The 25365-nt window shown below is 45.5% G+C and overlaps 1 long non-coding RNA gene across 2 annotated transcripts in view; it reads right to left on the bottom strand.

Annotated features, from left to right (window-relative positions):
* Window positions 1–25365, bottom strand: part of LOC133512682 (uncharacterized) — a 119512-nt gene that overhangs the window by 62043 nt on the left and 32104 nt on the right. The gene's annotated exons all lie outside the window — the stretch shown is intronic.

The raw sequence follows: 25365 nt of genomic DNA, 5'->3' as shown, positions 1-25365 counted from the left end.
TTAAATTCTCAGACATGCTCTCAAACTTGTTCGTAGACTTTGCGTACAATGTTTCATGTTCTTCATCTTTCCCTGTCGCCCCAGTCTAGAGCTCGTGCACCTGCATGGCGCCATATTGCCGGTCAAACCCAGCTCCTCTGCACTGATTTTTCAAATTCCCCGAGACCTGTTGTGCCGTTGGTTGTCACAACAAACGAGGCAGATGTTCAAAGAGATCATTCGATGGAATACCAGCTGAAAAGACCAGAAAATATCGATTGATTTCGGAAATAAAACATGAAATATAGTGCCAACACACGCCTGTGTAGCGATCGTTTCATTTCAGGTAGGAATTATTTTTCTAATCTCAAATTACCAAGAAGTATCTATAATGCCAACTTGGCTCATTTAACAGCAATACGCATTTAAAAAAAAGAAAATAAACCATCTGTCGTAGCAGAGAGGTTAACATGTGGCCGCAATCCCTTCCGTGTACTTTTCGTGGAGACGACTCCTTCCTCTTTTTTTTTTTCTTCTCAATTATAGTTGAATAGTGAATGAGAGTTTGTGTAAAACCAGGGGTCAATTATTTAAATACTGGTATTTGTATTGAATACTAGCTAAAAAGATCGATGGACTTCGGCAAAGGTTAACGTGTGGCCGAATACGCTTCCGCGTTCACGAGCCGTCTCCCTGTCACTAGGTCGGATTTATTCCTGATTGAGAGCAGATCCAGCAACGAAGTATTTGTATACGTCCAGCCTTTTATACGCTTTCAAACTTTTCCGTGTAAATCTCAATGACTTACTCACCAGATCCATGTGTTGGTCCAGTTGTCCAAGACAAGCGGAAGCGAAATAACATTCCAATTTCTTATCGGCGAAAACATCGACTTCGGCATTAAATATGGGTACTCTATGCCGAGTGTCTCTCATTTTTCCATGTACCTTCATTTATTATCACCTTCTAATTGTTTAACGTATCAGACAAAACTCTGACCGTCACGCTATAAGACAACAACATCAACAGACTTGGCACTGAACAATGCTTTGTTTGACCAGCAATATGGCCAGTCACGTGATTTCGGTGACATAGGTACACGAGCTCTATATGTAGTATTTGCATGGCGGATTCACTATCCCACTTTTCAACCCCCACCCTAACTCCGAAGATGAACCCTTGTCCTAAACAGATTCCTCATTCCAGTCATACCAGTGCTTCAGATATCTCTGGGCTCTGTTTTGGAGGTCACCCATACCGAGGACCCCACCAAGTGGCCTCACAATGACCCATCCCATTTCTGACATTTGTCTCGGAAATGATGCTGGATCTGCATCTCGGTCCAGTGGGTGGAAAAATCATGTTTGGTAACATTGAGTTCCAATATTTACCTGGTGTGCTTTCCATCATACAAATTATTGTAAAAGATAAGTAGCCCATATTCTTGCACAGACTCACCATTTTAATTTATGGTCAATCCAAAGCTGGATCTCTTTTGCCGAGGTCACCCAACTCCCAAGTGGACCCAACACAGAACCAATCCACATTTGTCATGGAACTCTGAGGAGTAATAGCCTCAACCCATTTCAATTATTGGGGAGGAAAAACCTGCGGCACACTCTTCCCTCTTAAAGATCAGACATTTAAAATCACAACAACACAGAGTAAAATACTCAATGCTGATCTGAATCCGGGTCCAGAGAGTTGAACAAACTGCACCCTGACCATGACATCAAAGAGCAACCGTTCAGACTTCATACTTCTTCCCCCGTCAACCAGAGTAACCCAGGGATGGTTTTATGGCTAATTGTCTCACTTCTGGCACCATTTGTCACAGAACCCGACGGGGTATTACCGTGAACCCATCAGAATCTGGATCTTTTGAGTGGAGGAAAAAACTGTACAGTCACCAAAGAGACAGGCACTTTGGAACGCTACAACCTAGGCAAACAAGGGAAAGCCATCCAACTTCTAAAACCATTTTTCACAGAACTTCAGTCAGTAGCTCCGATCTAGACCTGACTGAGTCTATTCCATCGAAAACCTGTACCCGAATACAGACAGACACCAAAAAGCGGGAGGCCCGTGTACACGCAGGTTCATTGGAGAGGGATTCTCCGATTTCTGGGTTCTGATGGTCTCATCGCTAACATTCCACTTCTGATCTCATAAAAATCAAAGCCTTTAACTGTCCTTAATAGATAGTCATAATAATAATAAGGAAGAATGCGCTATTGTATCACTTTTGGCCCGTGTTGAGAAATACTCCTATTAAACATAGCAAATTGCCAAATAATCACCTGCTCGGGCGCATAAAAAAAGATCTCTGTGCTGTGCAAAACAAAGAATTAGTTCAACGTATTGGGAAACTGGGAAGACGACTTTACCTATTGGATACGCAGTATTAATGTTGCCTGGATAACCCGGACCGTCACCCCCCCCCCCCCCCCCCCCACCCCCCGGCCCCACCTCCCGCATTCGCCCGGACCGTTTGACAACCCTGGCACACTTTTCCATTTTGTGTCAGAGGATCTCAGATGAGCTCAGGCTCAGAGAGATGTCTGCAACGTTTGCGGATGCTGATGATTTATGGCCTTCGCCTTGGATGGTGGCGTCTTCGCTTACGTTTGGAGATACGGCAACAAACTTTTTTTTTTCTAAACTGACATCATTTTTCCAATATGCTCCTGAGCCCAAACAGAAAAAATCATGACTAGATTTAATACGCTGCTGCCTGACGGATAGCAGCAGATCCATTGTTGGTTTTCAGCGCTTACCTGGGCCTTTTGATGTGTTAAATTCCGCCAACTCTTGGGTTATTAAAGACAGAAAAAAGACAATAAACACATCGTTATAAAAACTATCAAGTTCATACCCAACTCTCACGCTCACCTGTCAAAAATGTACTATTTGGATATTTTTTTGACCCCGTTGCTATGGTGGCCCTTTCATTTGTAATACGACTTTTACTAACACCATCGTGGCGGCCTACAGGAAGGCAATATAACGGCGCATTACTTCACGGACATCTGGCCAAAACCTTCTTTACGCAATCCTCTTGAAGCCGGACTCCTACGTGCTAGATCAATGTCGTAAATGAGCACAGCTCAACAGGTTACCTAACACAAAACGTTATCAACAGAAGAAACAAATACAACAAACGGTTCTCAAGGAAACTGGAACTGTTGAGTACTGCAGAGGTCGATACTGCACTAGGAGGCAAGAGAGGTGGCAACACAATAGTTTGCTAAAAAAAAACTACAGTGAGGACATATCCGATACCAATACCGAACGCAGACCAATCTTTAGCATCTGAAACACATTTTAAATTGAGAAACCCCATAAAAAATACTGTTGGTACTGCTTTTATTGTGTGGGGTGTAGTCAAGATGATCAGCACAGCGCATTCTTCTTCTTCTTCTTCTTCATCTTTTTAGATCTACGCCCATCTCATGCATCTTCCTCTCTAACACCGACTGTCCTCATGTCCTCCCTCACAACATCCATCAACCTTTTCTTTGGTCTTCCTCTCGCTCTTTTGCCTGGCGGCTCCATCCTCAGCACCCTTCTACCAAAATACTCCCTCTCTCGCCTCTGGACATGTCTAAACTATCAAAGTCTGCTCTCTCTAAACTTGTTTCCAAAACATCCAAAGTTGGCTGTCCCTCTAAATGAGCTCATTTCCAATACTATCAAACCTGTTCACACCAAGCGAGCACCTCAACATCTTCATTTTTGTTACCTCCAGTTCTGCTTCCTGTTGTTTCTAATCCGTACATCATGGCCAGCCTCACCACTGTTTTATAAACTTTGCCCTTCATCCTAGCGGAGACTCTTCTGTCACATAGAACACCAGACACCTTCCGCCGACTGTTCTACCCCGCTTGGACCCGTTTCTTCACTTCCTTACCACACTCTCCATTGCTCTGTATTGTTGACCCCAAGTATTTGAAGTCGTCCACCTTCGGCCTCTCTTCTCCCGGGAGCTTCACTCTTCTTCATTCTTCTCCTTTCCAGTGCATGCCTCCATCTTCCCAATTGTTCCTCCGCCTGCGAACGTCAATGTCCAAGGGGATTCCAGTCTAAACTCATCTGTTAGCCGATCCATTACTATCGCAAACAGGAAGGGGCTCAGCGCGGATCCCTGATGCAGTCCGACTAACAACTTAAATTCTTCTGACACACCTACAGCACATCTCACTGCTGTTCTGCTGCCCTCATACATGTCCTAAAGTATTCCAACATTTTTCTCTGCTACACCGGACTTGTGCATGCAGTACCACAGTTCCTCTCTTGGTACTCTGTCATAGGCTTTCTCTAGGTCTACAAAAACACAATGTAGCTCCTTCTGACCTTCTCTGTACTTTTCCACGAGCATCCTCAAGGCAAATAATGCATCTGTGGTACTCTTTCTAGCCATGAAACCATACTGTTGCTCGCAGATACTTACTTCTGTCCTGAGTCTAGCCTCCACTACTCTTTCCCATAACTTCATTGTGTGGCTCATCAACTTTATTCCTCTACAGTTTCCACAGCTCTGAACATCTCCTTTGTTCTTAAAAATAGGGACTATCAGCACAGCGCACTAGACGTGACAAATATCTCCACAGACAATTGCGAGTTTCCTACACCTTAACCAGATGTCGTACCAAGACAGACCGGTGACAGGCAACATGGTACCATTAGCCATTAGCAACAAATTAGCCTATTTGGCTATTATTGTGTTTCACGCTACAATCATGGAGTCTGGGTCAAACACAATTTGAAAATAAACAGCTTAGAGATTTTTGATTGTCGCTCTTGACTGTTTATCAAACAGATTTGACACGGGGAAATCTGTCGACACACCCCACACAACAAGCTAATCGCTTGGGATTATCAGAGATTTTCAACAATTGGACCTGTGTTGTCTTTGACCCGGGGGAAAAAAAATATTTAAGCCTCATTGTTGCTACGTTTATGTACATTTCTCCACTTTAGTCATTGCACCATCGTGTGTTGTTTCCCCCAGGACATTATTGAGATATGATTCAACGTGAACGAATTGTGTTAGCATTTGGCCAAATCAACAGCTATGCTGCACAAGTCGTGTGGCTGACATTTCGGTGTAAAAATGCTAAGATGTTCCACAACGGTGATTTGTGAAGTAAGACTCTTTCAACGGAGGATCAGCCACAAGTCGACAGCTGGTTGTGCTCCACTCAGAAAAAAAGAAGCTGATGCAACCGTCGGAAAAGGTGCACTCCAAATATCATGTCCTTATGCAGCTATGTTCAAAGTAGTCTCGGGTTAGGCCGAAATACAATCAGCGTGTTTTGCTCCCAGTTTAACCCCTTCGCGACCAAGGACGGGAACTGTCAGTTCATCGTCAAATCTCCCGAGATTATCCAATAAGATTATCCCGAGGTCTGAGGTGTGCTAAGCGTGGATTTGTCCTGATTACAAGGTCCTAAGCAGGTTGGGGCCGACAATCTTAAATACTGAACGTGTTTCTGTATTGAATTGCCACAAATTGTGACATGAAACACAATGTACCCAAACAACAATAGGAACAAGACAAGGACCATAAATAATAACAAACACGTCTCACACGACGTCGTTTCGGGTTCCCGGCTCCGGTTCCTTCTGAGACCGCTTGGCAAACATCGGAGCGCGTGCAGAAGTGTCTGCTCGTCTTCGTTTTTGTGAGCTCGCATGCGATCTTGCAAGATTTCGGCCTCAGAGGACTTTAAACCGGCGGGGGAACAGAATCTTCACGCGTGTGGTGCTTTGTCTGATTAATCAAAGGATTTATCAGCCAACAATTTTTCTTTTTAACTCCAGTGCTGCTTATTTCGGGGCACAACGCTCATCTATTATGTAAATTAGCCGCACTATTATATAATGCAGAACTGCTCGCTCGTGGAAACAGTTTCAGAAACGGCAGATGAGGATATAGATAACGATGAGCTTCATTATCCTAAAGGGAAATTTGAAATTTTCAAGGCCGCAACGTTTTCGTGTATTGAAAATGAAGGCAAACATAATAACTCGACAGAAAATGGACGACACGGGCGGGAAAAGGCCAGACGGATGTAAAGTACGTGCTTGTCAGGCACTCCAGAGACCCAATTATTTGTACACAAACAATAAAAAGTCATTTTTCCTTATCACATCCCCATTAGAAAGTTCAACATAAACAGAGCATTGGGAAACGGAGAAAAAGAATAATTACTCACTCTATAACGGGAAGAATTCTTAGGCTAACCGAGGCTGATGACCCACCGTTGCACTGTTAAACTCATCAACCTTCATCGAATGCATTAAAAAAAAAAAAAAAAAAAAAAGCAGTTACACAATAACGGTGAGGCTAAGCAATTTGTACGGGAAATATGTTTGTATTCACTTGAACGCGTCGTGTCCCGACCTTTCGGTAATCAACGTGTTTACATGACACGTAACGTAATCCGCTTTCTTTACACAACGTTCCCCAACAAGCTTTGTATTCAATCTCCACGGAGACGTCGCTCCGCATCGCGAACAAATAATTCAGGAATTGGCGAAAAGGAGCTTTAATTGGCAAATGCGAGGTTGAAACCCCCCGCACCTGAATCCGGGTCATCGGTGGGATTCTGTTGGTGTGCGACCACCTCCTACGCTAGACCATTTCAACAAATACACGGTCCGTCGACACGAAATCAATCCAAGTGACATCAATAAGACGCGCGTCCAAACATCACAACGGCGGCGCCAAGCCGTGAACCAAGGAGGACTTTCGACCGGAGCCAAATGAAGCCTTCGAGAACGACGCGGCGCTACGATGACGTTAAACAGGATCCTTTGCAATCACGCTGAAAGTATCCAAACGCCGCGTTTGGAGTTTTTCCTGGTGCGCCTTCATTTCCAATATTCTTTACATTTTCTAACCAATGAATATTATTCCACGGGCTTTCCGTTGTGGCCTGCAGAGGTTTACGCACGTGTGAAAGGCCCCCGAGGCGTGTTATTTTTACGTTTTTATTTTCATGTATGTTCGAGGGGCCACATATTGGTGTCTGTTTTTATTATCAGTCTCCATATTTCAGTGGAACCTCTTAAAAGTTGGAATATCCGTGCGAGCGTGTGGATGGGATGCATTGCGCGAAACCGAGAAGGTTCTTCGTGGGAGCTCAGGTCAGCCGACTAAAAATACTTTTTGTAGTGGGCTGTAATGCGGTGAAAGACGAGTCGAAGTTGATTAGGCCATTGATATTTCTTTCCAGCACGGTAAAACGCTCCCGAACCTTTGTTTGGCAACCATAAACCGGTTTCACATAAAGACATGTTTTCACAGACAGGCATAGAAACACATAAAAGCAAATGATTGAAGATGCCAATTCTTCTTCTTTTCCTTTCGGCTTGTCCCGTTACCGGTCGCCACAGCGTGTCATCTTTTTCCATCCAAGCCCATCTCGTGGATCTTCCTCTCTAACACCGACTGTCCTCATGTCTTCTCTCACCACATCCATTAACCTTTTCTTCGGTCTTGCTCTCGCTCGTTTGCCTGGGAGCTCCATCCTCAGCACCCTTCTACCAAAATACTCCCTCTCTCGCCTCTGGACATGTCCAAACTATCGAAGTCTGCTCTCTCTAACCTTGTCTCCAAAAACATCCAACTTTGGCTGTCCCTCTAATCAGCTCATTTCTAATCCTATCCAACCCGCTCACACCGAACGAGAACCTCAACATCTTCATTTCTGCCACCTCCAGTTCAGCTTCCTGTTGTTTCTTCAGTGCCACCGTCTCTAATCCGTACATCATGGCCGGCCTCACCTCTGTTTTATAAAACTTTGCCCTTTATCCTAGCGGAGACTCTTCTGTCACATAGAACACCAGACACCTTCCGCCAGCTGTTCCCACCCTGCTTGGACTTGTTTCTTCACTTCCTTACCACACTCTCCATTGCTCTGCATTGTTAACCCCAAGAATTTGAAGTCGTCAACCCTCGCTATCTCTTCTCCCTGGAGCCTCACACTTCCTCCTGCGCCGCTCTCATTCACGCACATATATTCATCATCATTCATCCTCAGCACCCTTCTCCCATTGTACTCACTCTCTCGCCTCTGGACATGTCCAGTCTGCTCTCTCGAACCTTGTCTCCAAAACATCCAACTTTGGCTGGCCCTCTAATGAGCTCATTTCTAATCCTATCCAACCTGTTCACTCCGAGCGAGAACCTCATCATCTTCATTTCTGCCACCTCCAGTTCTGTTCTGTTTTATAAACTTTGCCGTTCATCCAAGCAGAGACTCTTCTGTCACATAGAACACCAGTCACCTTCCGCCAGCTGTTCCAACCTGATTGGACCAGTTTCTTCGCTTCCTTACCACACTCACCATTGCTCTGGTTTGTTGACCCCAAGTATTTGAAGTCATCCACCCTCGCCATCTCTTCTCCCTGGAACCTCACTCTACCCCCTCCACCCCTCTCATTCACACACATGTATTCTGTTTTACTTCGGCTAATTTTCATTCCTCTCCTTTCCAGCGAGTGCCTCCATCTTTCCAATTGTTCTTCCGCCTGCTTCCTGCTTTCACTGCATATCACAATATCATCTGCAAAAACCATGGTCCACGGGGATTCCAGTCTAACCTCATCTGTCAGCCTATCCATTACCACAGCAAACAGGAAGGGGCTCAGCGTGGATCCCTGATGCAGTCCCACCTCCACCTTAAATTCTTCTGTCACACCTACGGGTAGACATCACCACTGTTTTACTACCCTCATACGGAAGACTTCAATGTTTTAACAAACGGCTCAAATGGACATATCGGTGCGCCTCGTTGCACCAGAGCGAGTCACTATAATAGCAAAATTAGTTTCCAGGGTTTTCCTCAAGATCTCGCCCTTTGAATAAGCAAAAACAATCACACAGTCTGATCCTTGAGATGTTTGCAGAGCTGAAAGTTCAGGAAATCTGTCCAGAGTCTGATCCTTGAACAGATCAATTCACTTTAGCTTGTCTCCAGTGGGCAAAATTGTTTGTAAATTTCATCAAATCGGAGGTCAGGCGGTGTTCCAATGAATGTTTTTGGGCGGTGCCACTCGGTCGTCTGGGATCTTGTTTATGTACACTTCTATTATGTCACAGGAGATTAGTTCTACTCGGTCGTCGTATGCTAATCCCGTTCTTTTCTCGGAGCGGGGACCAATGTGTAGCCAACGCTTCCCCCCCCCCCCTCCGACAGTGTGAGCCAATCCTCCCTCGCAGTCTTTTCAGCGCTGTCACATACCCCCCCCCCCCCCCATCACCACCACCACAGCACAGCACGGCCCTCAAGTGTGAAAAGCTCAAAACAAAAAGGGCCTCCAGCCTCCTTTGAGGCATGTTGCAAAACGTCCAAGTCTCAGAAGTTGTAAAAGAAAAGAGGGGGGTGGGGGGGGGGTGTTAGCGGCGGTGGGGAGAAGTGCAACAACTCCATAATAGGTCAGCGAATGCAAAACGCTTTGTGTGTGATGTTACCCGGTTTTCCTCACTTTACATGACATTGCATTCCGATCGGACGAGTCAGGTGGGGGCACGCTGCTTTTGAAATGAAACACATCATATTACGGATTATTTGTTTGGCTCCCCGTTGGCCGCGCGCGCAAATCCGTCCATTCTCGCTTGACTTAGAAAGGGAACCAGAAGCGGCCAGTTCTTTCAGCGGCGTTGAACAAAAGGTGCGCTGTTTCTCCCACACGCACCCCCCCCACCCCCCCGCGCTCCGGCGGCCATTTGTGCAGATTAGCATTGCAATGAGCCGCGCGTCGCCGTCGGCCAAACGCGGGCCGGCCTACGACGCGCTGCGACTGTAACGCTGCTCCGATGGAAGTCCGGTAAATGAAACGGTGTCTTGAGCACAAATATTTGCGTCATGTCATGCAAAATTGAGTTGATGTGAGTCAACTTCACATTGAGTGCCTTTATATTTGATGACAAACGCGCGTGACGAAAACCACGTTGGTTTCATTTCATCGAAAACGGTTAGAGAAGTGATTTGTTCGAAAACCGAATCGATGTTTCTCATTACAATGAATGGAGAAAGAAATAATGTGTTCTAAGCCTAAATAAATTGGACTTCCTCAAGCATTTTTTAAGCTTTTCTTAATAATAAACTGCATAGTAGATATACATGTATAGTTTAATTTCTTTATATCATAAAATGAGTCTCGAATTGATAACAAAATACGTCGTGGGTGGGTCAACTGCTTTCGCCGCTGTTATTTTCAGGTTTTTACGGTTATAGACGATTTTAGGTTTATAGACGATGTAATCTGAAGGAGGTTACTGACTGTAAAGTAGTGGTAGGGGAGAGTGTAGCTCGACAGCATAGGATGGTAGTATGTAGGATGATTCTGGTGGTGGGTAGGAAGATTAAGAAGACAAAGGTAGAGCAGAGAACCATGTGGTGGAAGCTGAGAAAGGAAGAATGTTGTGCGGCCTTCCGGAAAGAGGTGAGACAGGCTCTCGATGGACAACCGAAGCTCCCGGAAGACTGGACGACGACAGCCAAGGTGATCAGAGAGACAGGCAGGAGAGTACTTGGTGTGTCATCTGGTAGGAAAGGGGAGAAGAAGACTTGGTGGTGGAACCCCAAAATACAGGGAGTCATACAAGGAAAGAGATTAGCGAAGAAGAAGTGGGATACTGAGAGGACTGAGGAGAGGCGAAAGGAGTACATCGAGATGCGACGTAGGGCAAAGGTAGAGGTGGCAAAGGCTAAACAAGAGGCATATGAAGACATGTACACCAGGTTGGACACGAAAGAAGGAGAAAAGGATCTCTACAGGTTGGCCAGACAGAGGGATAGAGATGGGAAGGATGTGCAGCAGGTAAGGGTGATTAAGGATAGAGATGGAAATGTGTTGACTGGTGCCGGTAGTGTACTAAATAGATGGAAAGAATACTTTGAGAAGTTGATGAATGAAGAAAATGAGAGAGAAGGAAGAGTTGAAGAGGCAAGAGTGAAGGACCAGGAAGTGGAAATGATTACTAAGGGGGAAGTCAGAAAGGCACTACAAAGGATGAAAAATGGAAAGGCAGTTGGTCCTGATGACATACCGGTAGAGGTATGGAAGCAATTTGGAGAGATGGCTGTGGAGTTTTTGACCAACTTATTCAACAGAATACTAGCGGGCGAAAAGATGCCTGAAGAATGGAGGAAAAGTGTTCTAGTTCCCATTTTTAAGAACAAAGGGGATGTTCAGAGCTGTGGCAAATAGAGAGGAATAAAGTTGATGAGCCACACAATGAAGTTATGGGAAAGAGTAGTGGAGGCTAGACTCAGGACAGAAGTAAGTATCTGCGAGCAACAGTATGGTTTCATGCCTAGAAAGAGTACCACAGATGCATTATTTGCCTTGAGGATGCTCGTGGAAAAGTACAGAGAAGGTCAGAAGGAGCTACATTGTGTCTTTGTGGATCTAGAGAAAGCCTATGACAGAGTACCAAGAGAGGAACTGTGGTACTGCATGCGTAAGTCTGGTGTGGCAGAGAAGTATGTTAAAATAGTACAGGACATGTATGATGGCAGCAGAACAATGGTGAGGTGTGCCTTAGGTGTGACAGAGGAATTTAAGGTGGAGGTGGGACTGCATCAGGGATCAGCTCTGAGCCCCTTCCTGTTTGCAGTGGTAATGGATAGGCTGACAGATGAGGTTAGACTGGAATCCCCTTGGACCATGATGTTCGCAGATGATATTGTCATATGCAGTGAAAGCAGGGAGCACGCAGAGGAACAATTGGAAAGATGGAGACATGCACTGGAAAGGAGAGGAATGAAGATTAGCCGAAGTAAAACAGAACATATGTGCGTGAATGAGAAAAGTGGAGGGGGAAGAGTGAAGCTCCAGGGAGAAGAGATGGCGAGGGTAGACGACTTCAAATACTTGGGGTCAACAATACAGAGCAATGGAGAGTGTGGTCAGGAAGTGAAGAAACGGGTCCAAGCAGGTTGGAACAGCTGGCGGAAGGTGTCTGGTGTTCTATGTGACAGAAGAGTCTCCGCTAGGATAAAGGGCAAAGTTTTATAAAACAGAGGTGAGGCCGGCCATGATGTACGGATTAGAGATGGTGGCACTGAAGAAACAACAGGAAGCAGAACTGGAGGTGGCAGAAATGAAGATGTTGAGGTTCTCGTTCGGTGTGAGCGGGTTGGATAGGATTTGAAATGAGCTGATTAGAGGGACAGCCAAAGCTGGATGTTTTGGAGACAAGATTCGAGAGAGCAGACTTCAATGGTTTGGACATGTTCAGAGGCGAGAGAGTCAGTATATTGGTAGAAGGGTGCTGAGGATGGAGCGGCCAGGCAAAAGAGCGAGAGGAAGACCAAAGAGAAGGTTTATGGATGAGGTGAGGGAAGACATGAGGGCAGTTGGGGTTCGAGAGGAAGATGCAGGAGATAGGCTAAGATGGCAAAAGATGACACGCTGTGGCGACCGGTAACGGGACAAGCCGAAAGGAAAAGAAGAAGAATTTTCAGGTTTTTACGGGCCCATGGGAATTCACAACAAAGCGCGCCGTGGGTCAGCTGGTCTGGCCACGCGCAATATGTTACTTCCGAGTTTTATCTGGGGCGTTCGAGTACCGATTTTCGTTCCAAAAAAAAAAAAAATCTCGAATTTTCGTTCGAAAACCGATTTGTTAAAAAACGGGGACGTTCAAGAACCGAGGCTTTATTGTACGTGGAATATGATTAAAGTGTTTTGTCTTTAAAAATGGGAACAAATTTTGTTCCCCAACTTGCAAATTGCAAACAATTTTTGGCAAAAATAAACAATAATACATTTGCATTATATACATAGTAATTACAGTGGGAAAAAGGAATCGTTGGCACAAACACAGGAGTGAATTCATTTATAAAAAATTGAGCCAACATTTGCATTATTTCAACGTATATTGCTTTTTTATATATATATATATATATTATATATATATATATATACTCACTTATGGTGTAGTAGTACACACGCCTGATTTAGCTGTGGGCAGCATGGGATCGATTCCCGCTCAGTGATGGTATCCGCCCTGCGACCGAGTGGCGACCAGTTCGGGGTGTAGTCCGCCTTTCGCCCGAAGCTAGCTGGGATAGGCTCCCGCTTTTCCTTGACCCTTGTGAGGATCAGCGGCTTGGATAATGGATGTATGGATGAGTACAGTATGCAAGATTACGACTGACCAGTAGTGATTGCTTGGAGGGTCCAACGATCATTGGCCGGGCCGGGTTGGCCCGGGACGGTTCCGCCGAGCCGTGCCCGTCGTCGAGAGTCACCAACGGTTTCCTGGCCGTGGCTAACGAGGACCACCTTCATCGTGAGACCAAAATCCTACCGGTGAAGCAACACAACGAACTACTCGCCCGGCAGTATCTGCTACGCTGCCAACTACCCGCGCACCTGTGCCATCAGCGGTCAGACGAACCACCTCGACCGCGCCTATTTCGCCATGACGTCCGCAAATACCGACACGGTATTCGACCAACAAGCCTACCCGGACGGGCTACGTGGGCCTCCATCGGACAGCGGTTGAAAACGCGGCGGCAAAACGGTCGTCATCCTTGGTGGCTACCCAAACCCCGAGGTGGACAAAAACCGATCTCCCACGGGCCGCAAGATCCAAACTGTCGACCGCAATGGACCTGTGGAACCACCCGAAGGAAGCGGCTGCATTCCTGGAACTAGAAGTCGACTGATCGATGCGATTGGCTACAGCAACATGTAAAATTATGATAAAACATGGATTTGCATAAATAAATGGCTCCCCTTTCGAAATAGACCTCATATACCTTACTCCTGATCAGAAATTGAGGAAATATGGTCATTATAAAGTCTGCATGTTAAACATGCCAAATAATGAGCCATCACTTTATTGTACTTCATAAATCATTTGCAGATAACTTAAGATATTAAATAGTCAGTCATGTACTTTTGAAATATGGGATATGGCAGGGGTGTCAAGCTCATTGTAGTTACGATTTCCATCGGAGGGCTGTTATGTTGAAACCGTAGAAAACCTGAATCGCAACATCATATTTCATCCATCCATCCATTTTCTTTGCCGCTTATCCTCACGAGGAGTGCTGGAGCCTATCCCAGCTGTCAACCGTACACCCTGAACTGGTTGTCAGCCAATCGCAGGGCACATAGAAACAAATTCGCATTCACAATCACACCTAGGGGCAATTAGAGTGTCCAATTAATTTTCCATGTTTGTGGGGATGTGGGAGGAAACCGGAGTGCCCGGAGGAAACCCACGCAGGCACGGGGAGAACATGCAAACTCCACACAGGCGGGGCCGGTATTGAGCCAGGGTCCTCAGAACCGTGAGGCCAAGGCATTGCCAGCTGAGCAACCGTGCCGCCTCATCATATTTACAAATTTATGAAATAGTTTTGGAATCAGAAATCAAGCGCAATGGGATTTTCAACCATCGTTCATATTTGGTAACACAAAAAATGCAGGTAATATCTCAACATTATCATTTATGACATATGAGAATTTGAAATGTTGGGACATATTTTCACAAGAATCACGGATTTTGACACCAATCTGCCTTCGCGGGCCACGTGAAATCACGTGGTGGGCCAGATCCGGCCCCCGAGCCTCGAGTTTGACACCTGTGGCACAAGGGATCTATTATTGTTAATTGCTTCAAAATATGCAAATGTATAATTATGAAACTGATGGGAAAAAAAGGAAGCAGCAAACAAAATGTTTGATGAGGATTAATGACAACATGCAAGAAAAGTCGTGAAATTTTGGTGCTCATCCAAATGAGGATTGTTTAGCCTCGGTGGACATTTTTTTTTTTTTTTTTCTTCCCTTGACACCGATCGTAACCTCGTTGATTTGAAATGCTGATGTGACTCTCAGGTCATAAAGCAGAGCCAGACGTTCCCCCGCAGATGACAACCACATGGACTCCATCCATTTGCCATCCTCTCTGGGTGTGATGAGATGGAATATATTGTCTGTGAGATTGATGAAAAATAACCGCAATGTTTGCCCCGCCCCCTCCCCCCCATTAGGGAAGGCAATGTACCTTTAATGCTGCGGTCGGGTGAGAAATCTGACCTCGCCCGGGGCGCCGGCGTGTTTCTGCTTATGCTCCGTTTAGTGGGACCAGGCGGGGGGAGGGGGGGGGGGGGGCGACATGAAAGGCGCTCTGTGTCGGCCTCGCAAAGATGTTCGGTGCAAGTCTAATCAGGACCAGAGAGAACGTGGACCGACCTGAGAACCCGCTTGACACGTCATTCTGCAAGGCGTTATTGTCAAAAAAGTATATAATATATCGGGGTGCTCGTGTTGCGTTTTGGGTCCCTAAACCTGGACTCGGCCATTAGGGGGGGAAGGCAAAAGAAAATAAATATTGTTACCTTTTCGCTCGACAGGACAACAAATGTTCGGTGTACGCCGCCTCCTGCCCAAAGATAGCTGGGATAGGCTGCGGCACCCTTGTGAGGATGAGGGGCTCAGAACATGGATGGATGGAGAAAAAAGAAAAAAAAAAAACGCATGGAGTATACAGGGAGTCCTCGGGTTAAGACGGTCTCGACCTGAGACGTTTTGACTTTACAACGCCCTTCCCCCGTCGGCCATTTTGTCTGGCTTTGTGCGCCGGGAGCATCTTTGCATTTTTCGCCCTCCTTTTTCAACATTATCGCCCCAAAGACAAAAACTATGTCTTTTAGCAATGATTCTGCAACCACAACAAATCCATTCCCATGGAAACGAAGCTCAAGATCGTAAAAAGATTGGAGAAAGGAGAGACGCCAACACCGCCGAGGGTTCAGTCGGTCGACCGTGGTGACAATTATTAAAGACGAAGCGCGTATTTTAGCGCATGGGAAGGGTTCCGTTCCCGTGTCGGAAACAATGATCGCAAAACAAGGTTCTTTGATACTTGTCGAGATGGAGCGGATTGAGGACCAGGTTCCTTCGCGATAGCTAAGCACAGCCTCCCCTTCTTCTCCTCCACTACCTCTCCGCAGTCATGCTAAGTACGTCATCTTGTTTATTTCAATGTATTTGTTTTTTTATACAAAGTATTTTGATGTTAATTCCGATTGTAATGGTGGAATCCGACTCAAGCTGAAATTTGAGTCCAGTCGCTAATGGAGGAACGGATCTCAGTCGCGGAACGAGGACTCCCTGCATAATGCAAAAAAAAAAAAAAAAAAAAAAAAATGCAAGTGGATGAAAGTCATACACAGACAACATAATGTACATCCCTCATATTTCTTTTACATTGGACAGTTATGGAACGAAAGGCAGGATTATTATTTTTTTTTTTCCTTTCCAGTACGAGCGTTCTTTTCCAGAGACAGCTTGTTGGAGGTGTTGATTCTTGGCAGTGAGGATAATGTTGGACCGCAGTGCAGGAAAAGAGGTGTTTTGTGGGAGGCACATCGTGCTTCTCTTGTTCGGGAAAGATGGTGGTCAAAATGTGAAGTGGAAGAAGAACATTTTTTTTTTTTTTTAACCGCATTAATGTACTCTGAAAAAAATGAAGCCTTACTGCCTGAGAAGTACCTGTACAAGTCGACTTCATATAAAATGTACATTATCCTTCTCATGTAGCGAAATGGTACACGTTTCAGTCTAAAAACACTTTTGTATGAGTACTACAGTACTTGGATAAGGATCGTGCTAGTGTAACTAATAAAGTGGCCAGTGAATGTTTATTAAATATCATGCCGTGTCATAAGCCAAGCCGCTAATCCTCACAAGGGTCACGGGAAAGCTGGAGATGTATTGTTAATGTAGTGTAAAAAAAAAATGGTTTACTGCAGATAAATTGGCAATCGAAAATACTGCTAAAGAATGCAGTTGCATAATTTAGAAAAACTGTAATAAACCGAGCCAGCACGGTGATTCAGCTGCTAAAGCATTGGCCTCACAGTTCTGAGGACCCGGGTTCGATCCCGGCCACGCCTGTGTGGAGTTTGCATGCTCTCCCCGTGCCTGCGTGGGTTTTCTCCACGCACTCCGGTTTCCTCCCACATCCCAAAAACATGTGACATTGATTTGATACTCTAAATTGCCCCAAGGTGTGATTGTGAGTGCGACTGTTTGTCTCAATGTGACTTGCGATTGGCCGGCAACCAGTTCAGGGTGTACCCCGCATCCTGGTGGTATAGGCTCCAGTGCTCCTGCGACACTTGTGAGGATAAGCGGCAAAGAAAATGGATGGATGGATAAATTGCCCATAGGTTTGATCGTGAGTGCGGCTGTTTGTCTCCATGTGCCCCGCGATTGGCTGACAACCAGTTCAGGGTGTTCCCCGCCTCCTGCCCGTTGACACCTGGGATAGGCTCTGGCACGCCCCGCGACCCTTGTGAGGATAAGCGGCAAAGAAAATGGATGGATGGATAAATTGCCCCTAGGTGGGATTGTGAACGCGGCTGTTAGTCTCTATGTGCCCTGAGATTGGCTGGCAATGAAAATGAATGGGTGGCTAATAAACCAATAAATATTAACCATGCATATTGTTGCTTTTATAGTGGCCCATTACATCCCTTGAAGAAAAGCTGATTTTATTAACAATTATTATCATATTGATGTGTTATTATGAGCAGTATTTTTGTGGAGCTATTGAAGATCAACAAAATAAGGCTTATAAAATGTTTGAATTACATACCACAAATTGATTACAATGATTTGAATGACGAGCAGAAGGCCAAAAGACAACCTCAAACTGTCGAACGTTCTTTACATTATTTATAATAATCGCTCGGGGGATTAAAACGACAATTTGAAAAAAAAAAAAAAAACACAGCCCTGAGCGAGTGTCAGTCGCACAAATCGCGATCCATCAATGTGGAACACGTGCTTGGAAACCAGTGACCCGTGGGCCACGGAGCGTTTCATACTGAAAAAAAAAAAAAAAAAAAAAATCAGAAAAAGCAAAATTCACAAAAAAAACCTTGGACCAACTAATGCTCCTAATATATCACAACAAAACAAGTCTACTTAGTATTAATACTGCCTTTTATGAGCACTTTACACAAACGGAATTAGTCCCTGATAAGAAGAAGTTTCCCCACTCGTGGATTCGGAGCTCGGGTCAAAGGTAAGCAAGAGGTCCGCCGTGTTTGGGTTGACAAAGAAAACGACACAAGAGGAGCTGTTAGCCAAATCCCCCCTTCCAAAGCAAACATCCCTCCGCGCAGGCCTACAAAGTGAGGTGATCCGCCAGGAAAGTACCATCCATCTGCTTGATAAAGCTTTAGAATCCCCTTGGATTAGCGTTAATCCCCTTAATGTGCCTTTCTCGAGGAAAAACACACTTTGACCCGTGTGACCTGCCCCTAATTAATGAACTTAGGACCCCCCCCCTTCCAAACCCATATGCTTCCCATTCCCGCTCCTTGCGCCGTATTAAGTGTTACCTACTTGATATCCTATAATTTTGCCCGCCAGATTTTAGAAAGAGTCAGACAAAAAAAAAAAAAATCGGTCCTGGTGCGGAAGAGAAAACCTCGCCGGCTGCAGTAAAACTGGGTGAAGGCGGCGAACCCCGACGGCACGTAATAGGCCGTGAAAAAAAGTTGGAGCCGATCCGCGGTGGGACGGGAAGCTAATGCATTTCCCCGCATCACACGGTCCTTTCAAGTTTTGTCAAGTTCTGCCGCATTTGGGTCTGCGTTTTGTCCCGCGTTGCCGCGTTCTGTCGAAGTTCCCACGGCGAGATCGGGTTTACGGCAGCCGTCTCGAAACGACGACCGCCGCGCTTGCCCTTGATGCGAGCGGACTTTCGCGGGAATAATACATCCAGCCATCCGTTTTCTCAGCTGCTTATCCTCACAAGGGTCGCGGGTAGTGCCGGAGCCTATCCTAGCTGTCAACGGGTTCACCAGCCAATCGCAGGGCACATCGAGACCAACAGCCGCACTCGTAATCACACCTAGGAGCAATTTAGAGTGTCCAATTAATGTTTCATGTTTTTGGGGATGTGGGAGGAAACCGGATCACCCGGAGAAAACCCACGTAGGCACGGGGAGAACATCCCAACTCCACACAGGCGGGTCCGGGATTCAACCCAGGACCTCAGAACTGTGAGGCCAACGCTTTACCAACTGATTCAAGGTGCCGCCCTACATCTTTTACAACTTTATCCAGATCTTCACCAAATCCTGAATAGTCGGTGCTGTTAATATTTTGTATTAATTGAAAAAAACTTGGCCTCCTTCAGAAAACGAGGTATCTAATTTCTCGTCGTGGTTTGCAGGGAGCGGCAGAAAAGACTTTGAGGTGAGGCAAAGTTCAAAGTTCACCCGGTGGTGCGGTGGTGCCAGCTCGAGGCCTTAGGGAAGAGGGAAAGGTCAAGGGGTCGAGTTCACATGAAATCCACGGCAGACGTTTGCATCATCGACATTTCGAGTCGGCGAAGAAAACTCCAGAAAAGAAGCCACCTGCCGTCCGGAGGGGCTGTAAAGCTCCGAGGCCGACTGCATTTCAGCATCGTGCCTCCCGCTCTCGCGCCAAAGTTGCGTGACGGGAAAAATTAATTTCTCCTGAGGCCTGTTTCGAAGTTTACAGATCAAAGTCTTGCACGCATACACAACGTTTGCTCTCGACAGCAACAACCAAATCACTTCTCTCAATGGTGATTGTCCCACAGGAAGTCTTTCCTCCGATACATCCATCCATTTTCTTAGCCGCTTATCCTCACAAGCGTGGCAGGGAGCGCTGGAGCCTATCCCAGCTGTCGACGGGCGGGAGGCGGGGCACACCCTGAACTGGTCGCCGGCCATTCGCAGGGCACATAGAGACAAACGGTTGCACTCGCAATCACACCTAGGGGCAATTTAGAGTGTAAAATTAATATTGCATGTTTTTGGGATGTGGGAGGAGTTAACGGAGGAAACCCACGCAGGAACCGGGAGAGCATGCAAACTCCACACAGGAGGGATTGAAACCGGGACCTCAGAACTGTGAGGCCAACGCTTCACCAGCTTTACCACCGTGCCGCCTCCGATACATAGATTTATTTAATATCGCCGCAGGTGATTATATCGTTATCCGAATGTTTGTGTGTCTAGTAGAAGGCGAAGCGCTAATTTAAAGGCCATTGATTAGACCCGTTGCGCATATGGCATTCTGAGGCGTCTGGACACGTTTAAAGCACTAACTTTCATGATTTTTTTTTTATTTTTTTATTTTTTTTTTAATGCTGGTATGAAGACGAATGCCGACGAAGTGGGCATGTGGTTCTCATTAAAAACAAACATGATGTCAAACACAGTGAAAGCGTGGAAGCCTCTGGTGTTTGCCAGCGACAGCTCGCCGCACTCCATCATTGGGAAGATTTCAGCAAAAAAAAAAAAAAAAAAAAAGGCTAAAAAATAAAAGCGTGTGAGTCATTCAACAGTTAAATTTCGCACACTTAACCCCCCCCCCAAAAAAAAAACCATAAATAGTAACCTTTGTGGATTAAGAGTTCACCTTGTTTCATTTTTCCGCGTTTGTGAGTCATGCCGCTTTCCGACTCGTTCTTCGCATCCAAAAATGGATGTGAGCGAGCGATACGAGTCCCCGCACGGCGACTGCGCGGGATTCGGTTTCGCGCGACCGCCGCGCTTTCCAACGTTTGAACGTTATTTGGATTTGTCGAAGCGAGGGCCCGGTTCATTTTGAGTGATTCTGACAAGTGTATATGTTTAAAGAACTCGAGATCCTGGTTGTATTTACAGTACGTGCAATTACAAGTCTTAATTTTAATACTAACGAAAGCATCGGGGGGGGGACTTATTATGTATTTCAAAGCAGAATTCAAGTCGTTTACGGTAAAAGCGTGACTAGATGGACGGACCCTTGGTGGTCTACGTAGCCGAGATTAAAGGCAAAACTCTTACCCCACATTTTAAAACCAAAGTTCATCAAAATCCGAGAGGTAATTGGTCCAAATCAAAACAAACCAAAAAAATATTATCGTCACAGTCTGGTTAGTCGCAAAGATGGCGCTAAAAGTAAAAAGTAAAGTAAAAGTAAAAAGTAAATGAAGTAAAAATACTTGTTTTGGCTCAATGGAGTGTTTGATATCATATTGTAACCAATCATTTTAGAAACCGGAGCCATGATGTACCGGTAATAAGATAAAGAGCAGAGCCAAAATCTTAAAAACACATCTCAAAGACAACATCTCAAGGTTATCATTTATGATATATGACAATTTGGATCATTGGTACAGATATTCACAAGAATCGTGGTAGTCGACGCAGATGATTTTTCTTTGCGGGCCGCGCAAAATCGTTCTGCGGGCTGGGTCAAGCCCCCGGGCCTCAAGTTTGACACCTGTGTGTGATTGTGAGTGCGACTTCTCTCTGTCTTCATGTGCCCTGCGATCGCCTGGCAACCAGTTCAGGGTGTACCCTGCCTCCGGCCCGACGGCCACTGGGGTAGGACCGCTCCCGCGACCCTCGTGAGGATAAGCGGCCCAGAAAACGGACGGGTGAACGATTTGTGACATCATGAACATCTCACATCGGCCCGAGACTAAGTCGGGTCTGTTGCTCGGTCGGTTTCATCCGTGATCCTATGACTCTTGGTATGTAGCCATATGGCCAAATGATTGTGTATTATATTATTATTAATATTGTTAATACGCTAATTGGCTTTAAAGCTGAACAAATCAGAGGGCAAACGTCGACTTGTGTTGTCCACTTCGGTGTTTCTCAGGCGTGGTTCCCGAAAAATAAATAAACTAAAATCTGCACAGTCCAAAAATCCCTAATCCTTAAACCAGACTACCACAAAAGTATTTCCCCCCCCCCAACTCTATTTTTGATTGAATGCATCAATAATAAGATAAGTTCATACTTCTGAAGACAACGGATCGAGGAGGACTAAATCTTGCGCTGATGTTTCCCGGGACAATCTTTTATGTTCCCGCAAGTGGGCCCCCGAACACATGCAAATGCGCTTAGCGTTGCACCTGCACAGCGCGGATACACAAACACAACGATGAGTTTGGGGGTGGGGGGGGGGGGGGGGACCATTCTAAATTCCATTGCAAGTGTGACGCCCCCACCCATCCCCAATTTTGTAAACATAAACGGTTCCGTTTGCGCGGAGGTGTTGAGTGCTGCAGAGATTTAGGTGAGCCGGGGGGACGGCCCCCCGACGATTCCGAGTGCGCCACTGGTGCCCCCGGAATAGAATTTATGACGCTCGAGAGGTGCCGAAACGTGTGGGGTGTGTGTAAAAATCCGGGCGATCCTTTTTCCTCCGAGCCGACTTCGAGGGCCCGTGGCCGTTCGGCGCTATCCATTCGTCGGGATGAACGACATTATCAGCTAATTCTTTGACACTCTTTGAGGACAGTCTGATTTTCATCACGCGTGACACAAACGTGGCTCGGACTTTGCGCGCTCCTCGTTTCGCTCGCTACCTTACACGCACACATGAATCCAGTTACACGCCGAGATCAAAGTTGGGTCCTCCTAGCGCCGTTTGGCTACGTGCTAACGTTAAACACGTGAAGGCCGTTATTCTCGATGCGTCGGTTACAGTTCCAGCGCGTTGCCTAGTTATCGCTGGGTTAACATAATAAAAACATACTTTTCGGCCCCAAAAGTCGTCAAATTCGGAGCGCTGGAGAAAAACGGGCCTCGAGAGTCAAACAAAACACCGGGATTGCAAATTGTCGTTATTTGGACCGTCGACGAATTTTGACGCAGGTATGCATGAGCGAATCTTCTGGGGTTTTTTTCCCCGTAGACTATACCAGAGATTAAAATGATGCTGTAGAGTAGAACAGAAAGCAGATAAAAATCATAATGTAATTTATTTGCCGCTTTTTTTCCCCCAGTTTTTATTGTTAGATGACAACATCGGGAAACGGTGACGAAAGAGAGTCAAGATGTGACGATAGCCATCGTAAAATAATTTCTCATTATAGAGCTCGCGCACGTGACCGTCGCCATTTTCACGGCGCCGTATTGCCGGTCAAAAAGAGCTGCTCGAGACATTGAACCGGAGGAGAATATTTACCCAAGACCTGTTGTGCTGTTGGTTGTCACAACAGACAAGACAAATCTTCAAAGAGATCATTCTATGGAATACCAGCTGAAAAGACCAGAAAATATCGGCAAGTTTGTGTAAAACCAGGGGTCATTCATTGAAATATTGGGATTTGTATTGAATACTAGCTGGAAAGATCGATGGATTCCGGCAAAGGTTAACGTGTAGCCGAACACGCTTCCGCGTTCACGAGCAGTCAACCCGTCACGATGTGGGATTTATTCCTGATTGAGAACAGATCCAGCAACAAAGCATTTGTATGCGTCCAGATTTTATATGCTTTCAAATTACTCACCAGATCCACATGTAGATCCGGTTGTCCGAAACAAGCGGAAGCGAATTAACAGTCCAATTTCTTATCGGGGAAAACATCGACTTCGGCATTAAATACGGGTCACTCTATGCTGAGTTTATCTAATTTTTCCACATACCTATGTTTATTTTCACCTTCTAAATGTCGAACGGTATCGGACAAGACTCTGGGCGTCGTGCTACAAGACATATTTTCGTGTCGTCTCCAACTGACTTAGCATTGAATAATGCTTTGCTAGACTGCCAATATGGCGACGTAAACAAAAGTCACGTGATTTTATGACGTAGGTGCACGAACACGGTGCACGGTTTCTAAATACACAGCAGCTACGACTCAGGTCGTAGAGGGGGTCCTCCGGTGAGCCAAGGGCCTCCGGTTCGAAGATTTTTTTCTTTTGGGTCCCGACGAAAAACAGCATAAGTTAGGGTTAGAATAATAAGAACTATCTGATAACTACTTGCGTCCAGTTCATTGCTTGAAGTGCAATCCCGGCGTGACATCCATCAATTCATTTTCCAAGCCGCTTATCCCCACAAGGGCTGCGGGAGTGTTGGAGCCAATCCTTGGTAACTTCCAGAAGACAAATGCTATTCAAGATTACCATTAACCCATTCATGGGCAGGGTAGCAATTTTTTGCCTGATTGAGATAAAAGTCTACTAACAGGCCACAATCAAGGAAATAACACTTTTTTTTCCCCATTTATGGTTGAATTATATGATAATTTTACTAATTTATATTCACGTCCCAAAAATGGGACGCTGCCCGCGAGAGGGTTCTTGGGTTTTCTTAGTAGATCGTCCCAAAAAAACGAATCAAAATAAAACACTGAAATATTTTGATATACTGAAGGATATAATGCGTGAAAATCATGATGTCCCAAAAATGGGACGCTGCCCACGAACGGGTTAAAAACTATAATCTGAGATTCCCCCCCCCTGCCGTCCACACAAGCTGTATCATCGCGGTATATGAATCAGGCATTTACAATCCATCCATCCAGCAATTTCCTTCACCACTTATCCTCATGAGGGTCGCGGGGATGCTGGAGCCTATCCCAGGTGTCAACGGGCAGGGGGGTGGAGTACACCCTGAACTGGTTGCCAGCCAATCGCAGGGCACGTCGAGACAAACAGCCGCACTCACAATCACACCTAGGGGCAATTTAGAGCGTCCAATTCATGTTGCGTGTTTTTTGGGGTGTGGGAGGAAACTTGAGTGCCCGGAGGAAATCCACGCAGGCACGGGTAGAACACGCAAACTCAGGATCGAACCTGGGTCCTCAGAACTGTGAGTCCAACGCTTTACCAGCTGACTCATCGTGCCGCCCAGGCATTTACTAACATATGAAAAAATACAAAAAATAACCTATTGAAGAATACAGCAAGATGTTAAGAGGCACTGAAAGGCTTAATCAACACTTTGTCTTCTTCTCTATATATTTTTTAAAACAACAAAATTTGTGAATTCCAGTTTTAACCAAGCAGACTGAAAGGCTACGCGTGGTTGCTTTAAATATACAAGCCATATTTTTTTTCTGTTTTATTTTATGTTTAGTTTGACAGTAAACTAACAGAGTAGCAAGAAACAACTCAAAGCTTCTTTTTTGAAAAATTGTTCAGTATTTGTTCACAAGTCAAAGCCCCCCCCCCCCCCGACCCCTCAAAAAAAAAAAATAGCTGAACAACAGTTCGTATCTTGAAAAATTCGTAAATCTTGACTGGATTCGTGCCACTACTGTACAGTATTTGAAACTGTGTATTTCACTCAGATGCTGCAGTGTTTTTGTATCCTCGCCCTTTCAAAAATGATGTTAGTCCTCCACAGACATAAATCACTCGATATTCCATACATGCAAGACTAATTTTTTTTTTTTTTTGGGGTAGTATGGGTGTGACGGTCAGACCGTAGTGTTTCCATGCACTTAAAAAGTCTGTTTTCAATTGATTGAATACAGTTTTCTTTCCTGTCAGTGTATTTAATGTACTGACATAACCGGGTGTTTTGTTTTGTTTTTTTTTTTATTTTTTTCTTCTTCTCGTTTTATTGATC

Source organism: Syngnathoides biaculeatus, chromosome 14 (assembly GCF_019802595.1).
Source record: "Syngnathoides biaculeatus isolate LvHL_M chromosome 14, ASM1980259v1, whole genome shotgun sequence".
Lineage (NCBI taxonomy): Eukaryota > Metazoa > Chordata > Actinopteri > Syngnathiformes > Syngnathidae > Syngnathoides > Syngnathoides biaculeatus.
This window is presented reverse-complemented; position numbering and strand designations above follow the sequence as displayed.